The sequence below is a fragment of the Triticum aestivum genome, chromosome 5A, assembly GCF_018294505.1.
Source record: "Triticum aestivum cultivar Chinese Spring chromosome 5A, IWGSC CS RefSeq v2.1, whole genome shotgun sequence".
Classification (NCBI taxonomy): domain Eukaryota; kingdom Viridiplantae; phylum Streptophyta; class Magnoliopsida; order Poales; family Poaceae; genus Triticum; species Triticum aestivum.
Window position 1 is genome coordinate 296,614,072 of NC_057806.1, and position 16,856 is coordinate 296,630,927.

The window sequence follows — 16,856 nt, forward strand, 5'->3', positions numbered from 1 at the left end:
GTTTGAACCATCTACATGACAGATCATAAATCGGTTACATGTATAATTTTTTATGTTATAAATCTGAAAGCAATCATTTGTTTTATATTGTTACTCTAAATCTCTAGGTATCAATTACTTTATGTAATTCTAATTTCTAATCAACAACTTCTTTCCATGTTATAAATCAGAAATCTTTTATGTGTGACATATATTCAGTTTCAGATGGATGCTAAGACGATAGCACTGGAGCACCAACTTAGTTCCAGCGTATGTACATGATTTTGTAGACCCTTGGCTGGAAAAATATAGTACTTACCTTTTTGCATTTTTCGTAAATTTTTTACTTCAATGTCCTACAGATTAGCTGATTAAGTGCCTGAAAGAAAACCAATTGCTACATATACTGGAGTTAGCAAACAATCAAGTACGATACACTAGAGTGTATGAACATCTTAAATTTTGCTGCAATATATGTTAGCATCCAAATTTTGTTTTTGCACATCCCGTAGATTATCTTCCTCTAAATCATCCCTTTTTCAGTTATGAGCAGCAATAGTACGACATGAAAATTATAACTTAGGTATGATTGTTTTCGCTCTCTAATTCATGAGTGTCTCTGCTATTACTGGAGTACAGACTCAATATATAATGTTTAACATGTGATGCCACGACAACTGTGTGGCGAACATGACTGAACATTATAAGCTGGCCTCAAGAACACGAAAGTCCATTCCATTTGATTTTGCTGGTCCTCATAAATACTCATGTTGCTTACAACATTTCAGAGGTATGCGAAAAATTAAGACAGGTTTAAGTGTCTATTTCTTTAGAATGTGTAAGCCTTATTATACAATTGCTAGAGATAAAACAATCCTAATTTAGGACATTATTTTTGGTTGTTAAACTGTCAGTGATAGTTCAAACTTGAGATAGCTCCATACCGGATAAAAAGAAGTAACACAACAAGCGAGGGTGTCAATGAGGCTATAAACTCTTATTGCTCAAACTTATTGAACAGAATTGCAGAAAGTTTGGTTGTTGCCGGACAAAGTTGTTGAAGAGGATTGAAGTTTCATTTCAATAAAAAAATTGATTGACTCTTTGCTGAAATTAATGTCAGTACTAATGCATAAGCAAATGATCATATCTAACTTGAGCAGCTCAACTACGCACTGGTTGCATGCTAGGTGTGCTGACATATTACACATCTTCAAATTTATTCCAGTTCACTTTTTCTCAAACTTATTCAACAGAATTGCAGAAAGTTTGGTGGTTTCCAGATGAAGTTGTTGAAGAGGATTCAAGTTTCATTTAAATAAAAAAATTGATTGATCTTTGTTGAAATTAATTTCAATACTAATGCATAACGAAGTAATCATATCTAACTCGAGCAGCTCAAGGACACACCGGTTGCATGCTAGGTGTGCTGACATATTACACATCTTCGCATTTATTCCAATTCACTTTGGTTCTAATACTCTTTGTATTTTGTCTTACACAAGATGTTACTTGCTAGGTGTGCTAACACATGAATGTGGAACTCCATGAGAAATAACCAGGTGATTCAGGCTCACCCAAGTCTTCTTTGTTTTCGAACATGGTGGCCCTTTAGTACAAGTCTGAAGATTCTGGTAATGCACCATGTAAACAATCTACTTATTGGTCTGAATTATACTAGGAGTACGACTTATTGCTTATTATGTCTTCGTAGTAATGATTAGTTGTATTTACTATCAAAATTATTGTATGGACTAATGTATATGTTATACCAATCCAATTTGCATATGTGAACCTTGCTTTTACCGTGTGTATATGAGATTTCCTCATATTACGGACTAACGTATGGTTCTATTTATGCCAATTCAATATGTTTCATGTGGTAATAAATTTACAAAAATCTTATCATTTAGTTGTACAAATAGATGGGCATAGCAACGCGCGCCATCAATGATCTAGTGTAGTAGTAATGTACTACCCGTTGGTCAAATTATTATGTGCTACTCCTCACAGTGAAGTGACAAGACCTGCGTCGGAGATGGCACCTAAAGTATAGGTGCCATGTTCGGCATACCATAGTCAGCCTCACCGTCTGCAGTCACTATCATCATGGCTGTATAGCTAACCTGCTTACAACTAGTCGTGTTCGACATAATTTCCCGTGCGTAGATGCCCGTGCATTGCACGGAACACCAAGATTGGGGGTGGACGTCGCCGGCTGATACGTCTCCGTCGTATCTACTTTTCGAAACACGTTTGCCCTTCTTTTGGACTCTAACTTGCATGATTTGAATGGAACTGACCCGGACCGACGCTGTTTTCAGCAGAATTGCCATGGTGTTATTTTTGTACAGAAATAAAAGTTCTCGGAATGACCTGAAAATCAACGGAGATTATTTTTGGAATATATAAAAAATAGTGGTGAAAAGATCCACGTCAGGGGGCCCACACCCTATCCACGAGGGTGGGGGGCACGCACCCTGCCTCGTGGGCCCCCTGCTGCTCCACCGACGTCCATCTTGACTCCATATATTCACTTTCGAGAAGAAAAAAATCAGAGAGAAGGATTCATCGCGTTTTACAATACGGAGCCGCCGCCAAGCCCTAAACTCTCTCGGGAGGGCTGATCTAGAGTCCGTTCGGGGCTCCAGGGAGGGGAATCTGTCGCCATCGTCATCATCAACATTCCTCCATCACTAGTTTCATGATGCTCACCGCCATGTGTGAGTAATTCCATCGTAGGCTTGCTGGACGGTGATGGGTTGGATGAGATTTATCATGTAATCGAGTTAGTTTTGTTAGGGTTTGATCCCTAGTATCCACTATGTTTTGAGATTGATGTTGCTATGACTTTGCTATGCTTAATGCTTGTCACTAGGGCCCGAGTGCCATGATTTCAGATCTGAACCTATTATGTTTTCATGAATATATGTGAGTTCTTGATCCTATCTTGCAAGTCTATAGTCACCTATTATGTGTTATGATCCGTTAACCCCGAAGTGACAATAATCGGGATACTTACCGGTGATGACCGTAGTTTGAGGAGTTCATGTATTCACTATGTGTTAATGCTTTGGTCCGGTACTCTATTAAAAGGAGGCCTTAATATCCCTTAGTTTCCAATAGGACCCTGCTACCACGGGAGGGTAGGACAAAAGATGTCATGCAAGATATTCTCCATAAGCACGCATGACTATATTCGGAATACATGCCTACATTACATTGATGAACTGGAGCTAGTTCTGTGTCACCCTATGTTATAACTGTTGCATGATTGATCGCATCCAACATAATTCTCCATCACCGATCCAATGCCTACGAGCTTTTCATATATTGTTCTTCGTTATTTACTTTTCCGTTGTTACTGTTATAATCACTATAAAACCAAAAATATTACTTTTGCTACCGTTACCACTACTATCATATTACTTTGCTAGTAAATACTTTGCTGCAGATATTAAGTTACCTGGTGTGGTTGAATTGACAACTCAACTGCTAATACTTGAGAATATTCTCTGGCTCCCCTTGTGTCGAATCAATAAATTTGGGTTGAATACTCTATCCTCGAAAACTGTTGCGATCCCCTATACTTGTGGGTTATCAAGACTATTCTCTGGCGCCATTGCCGGGAGCATAGCTCTGTTCTTTGAGTCACTTGGGGTTTATATCTGCTGGTAACTATGAAGAACTTGGAAGATCAAATAACCAAGATTTTTTCCTCAACTACGAGGGGAGGTAAGGAACTGCCATCTAGCTCTGCACTTGATTCATCTTCTGTTTTGAGTAAACTTGCGACACCTACTACTAATATTCATTCTGATATGTCTCATGTTATTAAGGATGCCACTTCTGCTTTGCATGATACTTATGATGAAACTACTTCTATGCTTGATAATATTGTGCCACTAGGTGAATTTCTTGATGAACAACTTGCTAGGGCTAGAGAGAATGAAATTATTGAATCTGATAATATTGATGAAAGTGATGATGAAGATTCTCCCCCTAGATATGAATTTCCTGTTGTGCCTGAGGGTTATGTTATGGATGAAGAAACTGGTAGAGACTTCTTAGCTTGCAATGATAGATCTGATCTTAAGAAATTATTAGTTAAGCTTAAATAGAAGTCTTTGAAAGCTAGAATGAAATATGACCCTGCTTTTACTACTTCACCTATCTTTATTACTGATAAGGATTATGATTTCTCTGTCGATCCTGAGTTAATTACTTTGGTTGAATCTGATCCTTTTTATGGCTATGAATCTGAACTGTTGTGGCACATCTCACTATATTAAATGATATAGCCACCCTGTTTACTCATGATGAGAAAACTCGCTATTACTTTATCCTTAAGTTGTTTCCGTTCTCATTAAAGGGTGATGCTAAAACATGGTTTAATTCTCTTGATCATGGTTGTGTGCATAGTCCCCAGGATATGATTTATTACTTCTCTGCTAAATATTTCCCCGCTCATAAGAAACAAGCTGCTTTAAGGGAAATATATAATTTTGTGCAAATTGAAGAAGAGAGTCTCCCACAAGCTTGGGGGAGGCTTCTCCGGTTACTTAATGCTTTGCCTGATCATCCTCTCAAGAAAAATGAAATACTTGATATCTTTTATAATGGACTAACCGATGCTTCCAGAGATTACCTGGATAGTTGTGCTAGTTGTGTTTTCAGGGAAAGAACTGTTGATCAATCTGAATTGTTATTGAATAATATGTTGAGTAATGAAAATGATTGGACACTTCCTAAACCAACTCCTAACCCAACTCCGAAGAAAAGGGGTATTCTATTTCTCAGTCCTGAAGATATGCAAGAGGCAAATAAATCTATGAAAGAAAAAGGTATTAAAGCTGAAGATGTTAAGAATTTACCACCTATTGAAGAAATACATGGTCTTGATAACCTGACACAGGTAGTAAAGGTAAATTCTCTCTATAGATTCGATAAATGCAAAATCCCATTTACTAAGTTTGCTAGCCAATGCTTGGATGAGTTTGATGACTTTATGGTTAAACAAGAAAACTTCAATGCTTATGTTGGTAGACAATTAAAACGCAATGTTGATATGCTTGAACACTTGAGTGATTATATGTCTAGAGTTAAAGGTGAACTTAAACTTATTAGTAAACATGCTTCTATGGTTACCATTCAAGTAGAACAAGTACTTAAGGCTCAAAATGATTTTCTCAACGAATTAAATAATAAGAAAAATGATAATGTTGTTAGAGTTATGACTAGAGGGGGTAAAATGACTCAGGAACCTTTGTATCCTGAGGGCCACCCTAAGAGAATTGAGCAAGATTCTCAGAGAACTAATATTGATGCACCTAGTCCTTCTAAAAGGAAGAAAACGAAAAATGATAGGACTTTGCATGCTCCTTGTGAACCTGTTACTGACACACCTGAGAATCCCAATGATATTTCTATTTCTGATGCTGAAACACAATCTGGTAATGAACATGAACCTAGTGATAATATTAATGATGATGTTCATGTTGATGCTCAACCTAGCAATGCTAATTAATGATGTAGAGATTGAACCTGCTATTGATCTTGATAACCCATAATCAAATAATCAACAATATGATAAGACAGACTTTGTTGTTAGGAAGCACAGTAAAAAAAGAGAACCATGGGTTCAGAAACCCATACCTTTTCCTCCTAAAGCATCCAAGAAAAAGGATGATGAGGATTTTGAGCGCTTTGCTGAAATGATTAGACCTATCTTTTTGCGTATGTGTTTGACTGATATGCTTAAAATGAATCCTTATGCCAAGTACATGAAAGAAATTGTTACTAATAAAATAAAGATACCGGAAGCTGAAATTTCCACCATGCTTGCTAATTATACTTTTAAGGGTGGAATATCAAAGAAACTTGGAGATCCCCCAGTACCAAAAATACCATGCTCCATTAAAAGAAACTATGTTAAAACGGCTTTATGTGATCTTGGAGCCGGTGTTAGTGTTATGCCTCTCTCTTTATATCGTAGACTTGATTTGAATAAGTTGACACCTACTGAAATATCATTGCAAATGGCTGATAAATCAACTGCTATACCTGTCGGTATTTGTGAGGATGTGCCTGTTGTGGTTGCAAACGTTACTATTTTAATGGACTTTGTTATTCTTGATATTCCCGAGGACGATAGTATGTCCATTATTCTTGGAAGACCCTTCTTGAATACTGCAGGCGCTGTTATTGATTGCAACAAAGGCAATGTCACTTTTCATATTAATGGTAATGAGCATACGGTACACTTTCCAAGGAAACAACCTCAAGTCCACAGTACCAATTCTATTGGAAAATTTTCAACAATCACTATTGGAGGTTTCGAATTTCCTCTTCCTACTGTCAAGAAGAAATATGATATTCTTATTGTTGGGGATGTGCATATCCCCGTTGAGGTAACCTAGTGTTATTCGAAATTTCTCCGGTTTCATGTTATTCGAAATGAGTTTGTTAACAAGACCTGATCAACCTTGTTAGTGGATTCCTTTTGATGAGCATGAGATGGATGAAGTTGGAAAGCACAACCTTCTGTACCCTCCTTTTACTTTCTGTTATTTATATTAAATAAAGCAAAAATAGTATTTTCTGTCTGGTTTCTGAATTATCCTTGCAATAAAAAATACCCCGAAAATAAAAGTTTTCCAAATGCCCTGAAAATGAAATATGATTTTTTCTAGAATATTTGAGGATTTTAGGCAATGAGAACACATCAGGGGGAGCAGGCACATGCCCACGAGGGTGGATGGCGCGCCCACCCCCCTAGGCGCGCCCCCTACCTCGTGGACCCCATGTGGATCCCCTCCACTTATCCTTGCACCCACACACTTCGTCTTGCTCCAGAAAAAAATCACCCACCAGCTCAAACCCGAGTTCTTGCTCATCTTGTTGCCATTTTCGATCTCCTTGCTCAAAGGTCCATTCACAAAACTGCTTTGGGGGATTGTTCTTCGATATGTGACTCCTCCAATGGTCCAATTAGTTTTTGTTCTAGTGCTTTATTTATTACAAAATTTTGCTACTTAGGTGACCCTGTTCTTGAGTTTGCATGTCAAATTTATGTGGTCAAAAGTAGTTTTAATGCATGATATAGCCTCTAGGCACTTGTAGGAGTAGTTGCTATCAACCTTGTTGAGTTTGGTTCACTTTATTTTGAGTTACTAAAAATTTCAGAAATTTTTCAAAGGAAGAAATATGTTTAGGAAAATGTACCAAGGTGGCTCCTCAAGGAAGCAAGGCCCAAGGCCCGCAATCCGCGAGCCAGACAATGAACTACCAAGGGATGCTCAAGTGCGACCTTGTGAATGTCCGTCGGAAAATTTCATGGTTCGGGCAAGAATCAAGGAAGAATTTGACGCATATGTGCGTAACGCTGATCTGGAGAGCTTCGAGGTAGATAAGTGCCGGCAGCACCTCTATTTAACTGATTCATTTGTGAGAAGGTTTAAATTTACATCATCATGCAATTCTCAAACTGTCATGTTTGATCTTTATGATAAATCTTACACCATGGACTTAGAGGATTTTAATACTTCTTGTAAACTCCCGCAGTGGGGTAGTGTTAGTGAACCTTGCAAATCTGAAATAAAGACTTTCTTGCTAGTATAACTGTGGGGGAATCTAGGGAAATCACGCAAGCTACAATAGGGAGCATTCATTTTCCTGCCATACATTATTTTGCTCTCTTTATAGGTAGATGCATTAACGGTAAGGATGAGGCATGTCACATGTGTTGCTGATCTTAGTGTTCTCAAGAGTGCTGTATTAGGAGATAGACAATATAACTTGGGGGCCATTGTTGCACGTAGATTGCATAATAATAGTATTAATGGAGATTTCTTTGGTTGAATTTATGCAACCCATTTAGCTGATTCTCTTGAGATACCCATACGTGGAGATGATATTGAGTTGCCTCCTGCTTATTTAGATTATAATGCTATGGTTCATCATCGGATTGTTGAGAGGAACGATTAGTCCCTCCAGTACCAACTAATCTTTGACAGACGACGCACCTATCACGTTGCTCTCCCTGCTCCTAATTTCTTTGACTTTCAGGCAAAAAGGACATATGTTATAACTAGGGAGGAAGCGAACGAGTATGAGAGGAGGGCGGAGGTAGCTCGCCTCCAAGATGCAGCTCTTCAGGCAGTAGCTGATGCATCTCAGTACGACCCCAGCTTCAACTTCGGATATCCACCAGGCCATCCATGGGCATAGACCAACTTAGGCCAAAAGCCTAATCTTGGGGGAGTACGTATTTCTCACCGACATTACATGCATTCATGTTCACACACTCATGCCAGTTGTCGGTGCTCATGCTTTTTCATTGTATCATCCATGCTAGTTTATTTTCCTTTTAAGCTTTCTTCTTGTGTGTTTGAAAAACCTTAAGAAAAACCAAAAAAATTAGTTGTATATTTTAGCTAGTTTACTTTCCATGCATGTAGTAGTAGTAATTGAAAAGAAAACCCAAAAATATTTCTCGTTCTTCTTTTGCTTGTTGGGAGCTTTCCCGTGTAAATAGTTTTGTTCCTTTCCTTTTCTTTGGGGCTTGAGAGGAGAAGACCATGATGAAAATGTTGAGTAGCTCTCATATGCATTATTGTTGATCTAACAAAGAGCCCATATTACCTTGTCTTCTCTCTTGAACTGAATGCTTGCAGATTCCAGCTTAGTCCAATGCACGTGCACTATTATTATCCACACTATTCGGTTGTGCAAGTGAAAGGCAATAATGACGATATATGATGAACTGATTGAGATGAGAAAAGCTGCTATGAACTCGACCTCTCTTGTTTTTGTAAATATGATTAGTTCATCGTTCCTAATTCAGCCTATTATGAATGAAACATGTTTGCAATGACAATTAGAGATTATAGTTGCATATGCCATGCTTAATTTGATAGGAGTTTATAATAGTTTACCTTGTGTGCCAACATGCTATTAAAATGGTTGTGATGTGGTATAATAGGGTGTATCCTCCTTTGAACAATTCGAGTGGCTTGACTTGCACATGTTCACGCATGTAGTTGAAACAAAATCAACATAGTCTCTACGATATTTATGTTCATGGTGAATTATATCCTACTCATGCTTGCATTCGGTGTTGATTAATTTTAATGCATGTTCATGACTGTTGTCGCTCTCTAGCTGGTCGCTTCCTAGTCTCCTTATTAAGCGGGAATACTGCTTGTGCATCCAACTCCATAAACCCCAAAGTTATTCCATATGAGTCCACCATACCTTCCTATATACTGTATCTACCTGCCGTTCCAAGTAAATTTGTATAAGCCAAACTCTAAACCTTCAAATAAACATTCTGTTTTGTATGCTCGAATAGCTCATGTATCAACTAGGGTTGTCTGTATCCTCCATGCTAGGCGGGTTATTGTCAAGAGGAGTGGACTCCGCTCCTCATTCACGTGAAAATGGCTGGTCACCGGGATGCCCAGTTCCATGCTCAAATCAAATCAAAATAATTGCAAACAAAACTCCCCCAAGATTGTTGTTAGTTGGAGGCACCCATTGTTTTGGGCAAGCCATGGATTGATGCTTGTTGGTGGTGGAGGAGTATAAACTTTACCATTCTGCTTGGGAACCGCCTATAATGTGTGTATCATGGAAGATATCGAGATCTCTCGGTTGTTATGTTGACAATGAAAGTATACCGCTCAAAATATTATTCATCTCTATTTCAAAATCGAGCTCTGGCACCTCTGCAAATCCCTGCTTCCCTCTGCGAAGGGCCTACCTATTTACTTTTATGTTGAGTCATCATCCTCTTATTAAAAAGCACCAGTTGGAGAGCATCGCTGTCATTTGCATGTATTACTGTTAGTTTACATTGAGTATGACTTGGCTGGATCTCTTTTACCATGAATTACAATGTCTAGTCAGTCCTTGATCTTTAAAGGTGCTCTGCATTTATGTTTTGCGGTCTCAGAAAGGGCTAGCGAGATACCATCTTGTTATATCATATTATGATTGTTTTGAGAAAGTGTTGTCATCTGATATTTATTATTATTGCTCGCTAGTTGATTATGCCATTGAGATGAGTAAACATGAGACCTAAATGTTATTGTGAATATGGTTAGTTCATAATCTTTGATGAAAACTTGAATGATGGCTTTACATATTTACAATAACAAGAGCAAACAGAGTTTGTAAAAGTTTTTCTTTATCACTTTGAGTTTATCAACTGAATTGTTTGAGGACAACCAAAGGTTTAAGCTTGGGGGAGTTGATACGTCTCCATTGTATCTACTTTTTCAAACACTTTTGCCCTTGTTTTGGACTCTAACTTGCATGATTTGAATGGAACTAACCCGGACTGACGCTATTTTCAGCAGAATTGCCATGGTGGTATTTTTGTGTAGAAATAAAAGTTCTCGGAATGACATGAAAATCAACGGAGATTATTTTTGGAATATATAAAAAATACTAGCGAAAAGATCCATGTCAGGGGGCCCACACCCTGTCCACGAGGGTGTGGGCATGCCTACCCCCCTGGGCGCGCCCCCTGCCTCATGGGCGCCCTGATGCTCCACCGACGTCCATCTTGACTCCATATATTCACTTTCGGGGAGAAAAAATCAGAGAGAAGGATTCATCACGTTTTACGATACGGAGCCGCCACCAAGCCCTAAACTCTCTCGGGAGGGCTGATCTGGAGTCTGTTCGGGGCTCCGGAGAGGGGAATCCATCGCCATCGTCATCATCAACCTTCCTCCATCACCAATTTCATGATGCTCACCGCCGTGCATGAGTAATTCCATCGTAGGATTGCTGGACGGTGATGGGTTGGATGAGATTTATCATGTAATCGAGTTAGTTTTGTTAGGGTTTGATCCCTAGTATCCACTATGTTTTGAGATTGATGTTGCTATGACTTTGCTATGCTTAATGCTTGTCACTAGGGCCCGAGTGCCTTGATTTTAGATCTGAACATATTATGTTTTCATCAATATATGTGAGTTCTTGATCCTATCTTGCAAGTCTGTATTCACCTACTATGTGTTATGATCCGTTAACCCCGAAGTGACAATAATCGGGATACTTACCGGTGGTGATCGTAGTTTCAGGAGTTCATGTATTCACTATGTGTTAATGCTTTGGTCCAGTACTGTATTAAAAGGAGGCCTTAATATCCCTTAGTTTCCAATAGGACCCCACTTCCACGGGAGGGTAGGACAAAAGATGTCATGCAAGTTGTTCTCCATAAGCACGTATGACTATATTCGGAATACATGCCTACATTACATTGATGAACTGGAGCTAGTTCTGTGTCACCCTATGTCATAATTGTTGCATGATTGGTCGCATCCGACATAATTCTCCATCACCGATCCAATGCATACGAGCTTTTCATATATTGTTCTTCGCTTATTTACTTTTTCATTGTTACTGTTACAATCACTATAAAACTGAAAATATTACTTTTGCTACCGTTACCACTATTACCATATTACTTTGCTACTAAATACTTTGCTACAGATATTAAGTTTCTAGGTGTGGTTGAATTGACAACTCAGCTGCTAATACTTGAGAATATTCTTTGGCTCCCCTTGTGTCGAATCAATAAATTTGGGTTGAATATTCTACCCTCAAAATCTGTTGCGAACCCCTATACTTGTGGGTTATCACCGGCAGCGGCCATCGCGCCAGCTTTTTCCATGGACTTCTAGATGTGGTGGGGAGGAGATAATGGTGATTTTGAGAGACAAGGAGTTGTTTGTAAATAGGGAACAAGTGCGGGCATCTTTTTGCAAAACTGGAGAAGTTTGGTTTGTATGCGTCAGATCTGGATCTGACGGCTATTGGTGAAAGATGGCAGGCACAACATCGTCACCAACTCAGGACCTCTTTGATTCACAGGATTTCGAAAATGCAGGAATAGGACACGACAATATTACAAGTTCCAAACTGATATTACAAATGTTAGGAGTAATGATGCACCTACGAAGAGGGAATTACTAGGAAGTTTACGTAAGAAATTTCGTTACTTTAGGTGGATGCAGCATTATCGTACAAACTAAAATCCACCGCCCTGACAAGTCAATAATGGGCAAATAAATTTTTGAGTTTCAGGCCACTTGATGTTTCAAAAACAAATTCAGCTTCTGCGAAGACTTTGTCATTTAGGCTTAGACGCTTGCGGTGATCAACACACCATTCATTGTTGCGCCAGAGAACGCCAAATCTCATTACCTTGAGCACACTTGCCTCTAGAACAAAGAACATGTCCAATTTAATCTCATATGTGCTGCCTCGGTAGTCGATCAAATCAATTTATGTGAGATGGAGATCAAGGCATTCGATGAGATTGTTATAGTGCAGCACATTTTTCACTTTTAGGTCTTTTTTATCTGCAAAAGAAGAGAACATATTAGAGCAGCTGGCTGTATAAGATTGTCGTGTCATCAAGAGGTACCAATATCATTCGCTCATACGATAGGGTTGGCTGGCTAGTTATATGTTTTCACTCTCTCTCTCTCTCTCTCTCTTTCTCTTTCTCTTTCTCTTTCTCTTTCCTCTCATTTACCTAGGAGCACGTTAAGAGCTTGGGCATTTGTTGCCTTCCACTATGTGGCCGATGCCATATTTCTCAAGAGTATGCCACATAATACGCATCAATGTCAAATCAAAAGATTTTGGCACCACACTCACGATGTGAGAGAGTTGGCACCGCTGTGCACACAGACCCACATGTATAAACAAATCAATCAAACCAACTACACCAGCCTCTCACTCTCCCAAACATGTGTTTTTTATTGCCTCGGTCCTCTCTCTCTCCCACGCAAGTGTTTTTTCATTGCGTGAGTTAATTTGGCACCGGAGCAAAGTAGGTGATCTAGATTGGGGCACCAGGTGAGCAATGGAGGGGCATCGATGCCAAATGCATCACAAGTGAATTTGGCACGTGTTTTGGCCTACATAGTGGAGGGCCGTTATAGCCCATTTTTGTACTACCTCGTATTTAGTGTAAAATTTTGACCATAGATTTACCTAAGAAAATGCCAATGCATGTCACCAAAAATTATACCATTTGAAATTATGTTCAAATACGAATCCAATGATATAATTTTTAGTGACATGCATTAACATTTTGTCAGTTAAATCTATGGTCAAATTTTGATACTACAAAATAGGAAGAGTAAACCAGGATGGAGGTAGTACTTGCTCTTAGGGTAACCATAGAGTTACTAGTCTAAGTTACTTTCCACTATGACCAGCCTAGACTACTATAGTAGTACAACAAAAAAATGATGCAGGTGATCACGTGAGAAAAATAACAAAAAATATTTCTTTTGGTGCAGTGCGTAGATGCAGTTTTGAACACTACACTTGTCATGTGATTTGGGAAAATTACGAAAAAAATTGAGCTACGTTGTGATTACCGTTTACTAATAGGAAAGAAGTTTCACCTCGATGAGTAGCTTCTCCGTGCACGGAAAGCATGTAAGGAATCCAACAATTTGATCTAGATTGGGGCTGATAGATTTTACTGCCAAGATCTTCACTTTGCGCATAGAATGGGTCCAGTTTGTGGGAATCATTTTCTGGAAGATGGTCGTAAGTACATGAAGAAGAAATTTAAAAATGTGAATTTCAAGAAGACGGAGAAGAAGATGAGTGTTGTACCTGAACGATTATGGATCCAATAAAGAGTTCGAAAAATTGGCAGACGAGTACACCAACGCTGTCAATTTCGGCGCGTCAATGACCCTGATTTTTGTTGGACCTTCTAGATCAGATACCAATTGATGTCTTCCCAATTGATGTCCATAACGTGGAACAGCTGTAGTGATCTGTTCCCAATTGATGTCTTGTTGCAGGGCCAGCAAGTCACATAAATCCATCGGAGATTCGTCGAGGCGATGTGGAGGCTAATGAACCCGTGGATTTGCTCAAGACGAAGGTACTCGAGCACAGTACAGTTGTAGAGCAGGTGCTCCATTGCCTTCTTCGAGATGACAACATCGAAGAGGTCGAGCTGCTTGAGTTGAGGGAGAAGAAGGGCGGGTGCGGCATTAATCTGGAGAAGATAGCAGGAGCTGAAGCTGGCGCGGCGCGACATTGGCGTGAGGCGGAGCGCGGACGGCGACAGATAGCAACACCGTCCAGCTTCAAAGCTGAGCTCCTCGAGCTGATCTAGGGCGGGGGATAAGATCCACTCGTTGAACTTGGCTTGGACCTTGCAGTTGGTACTGAACATGCAAATGTTAAGGCGTCTTGTTGACCCAGGGTGCGATGAAAGGATCTTGGAGACTGCGGCCATGCGTATGCAATCCCTGTAGCAGAGGCAGCTGTCGACGGTGAGGTTGAGGGGGACGTGGCGCCAGAGGGGGTGCCACCGCTGGGAGAGCGAGGCGGTCCACATGGTAGATTTGGTGGGTATGAGGCCGATGATGACGAGCAGCATGTCATCGGGGAGGCTGCTGATGAAGTCCAGGCTCACCGGATGCGGTTTTGGCTTGAGCTGCCTCCGCTTGTTGGCTTCCTCACCGTCCATCTCAACCGGCGGCGACGCCGGTGTACATGTGTGCTAATGTGTCTTGTGTGCTAGCCTGCTGGGTGTGCGCGAGTGCATCCTTCTGTGCATGCCGCCGCGCAGTGGTGAATTGTGCGCGAGTGCATCCTTCATGCGGAAGAAATGTGCCCTCAATGCGCCCTCAATTTACTAGCGTGCGGGGTGCTTCCCCGAGTGGTTTCAAATTTGTTTACTTCACTGTGTGTTAGATGGGCCTCCAGTTTACTTATTTTGACCCACTACCACATGGGCCAGCACACGAAGATAGAGAACACGAGCTGACAAGGCAGCATGTGGTCTGGTTGACCGGTCAACTAAACAATATACGGAGCTATACGTTGACACAGTGGGCGTCTAATCCATCGGTATAGAGAGTTCGAGTAAGAGGGGAGGCCCATGAGACATAGCAGAGAGAGATAAAGAGCTACTCCCTCCGTTCGATAATGTAGTGGCAACATTTTTTTAAAGTCAAACTTTTGAAACTTTAACCAAGTTTATAAAGAAATTACTTATATCTATAATACCAAAGACAAATGATAGTATGAAGTAAGTACATGTTGTGATGAATCTAATGATCATTCCAGATGCAAATGTTTTTCTCCACATATACCTGGTCTAACTTTTCTGAGGTTTGACTTTTCAAAACATCCATATGCTTATGGACGTGAGAGAGTAGCTAACTAGAGAGAGTGTGTGTGAAATAGAAAGAGTGACTGAAAAAAGTGTGTGTGTGTGTGTGTGTGTGTGTGTGTGTGTGAAATAGACATGGACAACACACGATAAATGTAGAGAAAAAAATCGTGTGTGTCTGATGCAAACATATCACACATGCATCTTCGACAGCGGAAGCAAGGTGAGGAGATAGTGTATGGTTGTTTGCAACCGAGAGAGAAAGACCCATGGCACATGGCCAAGAGGGGTCTGACAAAAAAGGGAGAGTGGTCGAGAGAGATGTATGGAGGAAATGCAGACATGGGGAGGAGAGAGTGTATGTTTTCCATAGAGAGATCCCCTGGAGATCGCGATGGGACTACATGGGTGGGAGATCGAGTGACAAGGTATGTGCACGATAGAAGATACCCCGCGAGATATCGAGATTGACGTATGGATGGAAGGAGACAATACGTGTGTTCCTGATGGCTAGTCAGAGATAGTCATACTTAGGGGGGAGTGCGTGCGCCTATGATGGAGTGAGGGATTATGGTACTTAGGGGGTGCGTGTCACATAGGGAGAGAACAAGGGCAGAGAGTGTTAGATGGGTCTATGTAGCACGAGCGAGACATGTGTATGTGTGAACCAGGGAGATATAAAGTTTGAGAGAGATAGAGGAGCCCCGATAAGGCTGAGTGGTGCGTCAGATAGCTGAGAGGGGGAAAGAGATATTCCATCTGCTCGATAATGCAGTGCATGTAAATTTTGTAGAAGTCAAACTTTGGAAACTTTGACCAGGTTTGTGCAAATGTTATTTATATCTACAATACCAAAGATGCATCATACGAAACTACATCTCATGATGAATCTAATGGTATATGTTTGCCGTTCTAGATGTAAATGTTTTTCTCCACGTACATGGTCAAACTTTGTGATGTTTGACTTTTCAATAAATCTATATGCTATGGACCGAAGAGAGTGCCTAAGTCGAGAGAGATCAAGTGTGTGTGAAGGAGAATGAGTGAGTGTGCAAAAAGAGTATGTGTGTGTGAAAGAGAAAGGGACAACAAACATATCATGCATGCATCTCCGAGATAGAAAAGCGAGGTGAGGAGATACACAAAGATAGCTAGTGCGTGATTGTTTGCAACGGAGCGAGACACCCCTATAGCACACGTCCAATAGGGATCTGGCCAACATGGAACAAAGGTCGAGAGGGACGTATAGAGAACATGGACGCATGGGTAGGGAGAGAGGGTGTGTTTGTGATACTGTAGCGACCCAACCTCAGACGATCAAGTCTCTGTGCTTAAGTGTCATCCCTGGATCGGTATTGCTGACACACACAGTACTCGAGGATTTATTGCAGAATTGAATCACACACTTATTACGTCGAGTGTCTCAAAAAGAATACTTATTACAATAATATGGCTGGAGGCCATCTAAATAAGATAATTGCGAAAACTTCGAGGGTAAATGAGTCCATCCAACTCCATGGCAAAACTGAGTGCACGACAATGACCTACGCACCTTACTCTTCATCTAAAAATTCTACAACATAATACGTTGCAGCCTGTGTAGGTCAGCACATGCAATATGCTGGCAAGATAACACTATAGAGCAATAAACAAATAACAGTTATCTCTACATGCATATATGGCTGGTGGAGTATCTATGGTTATC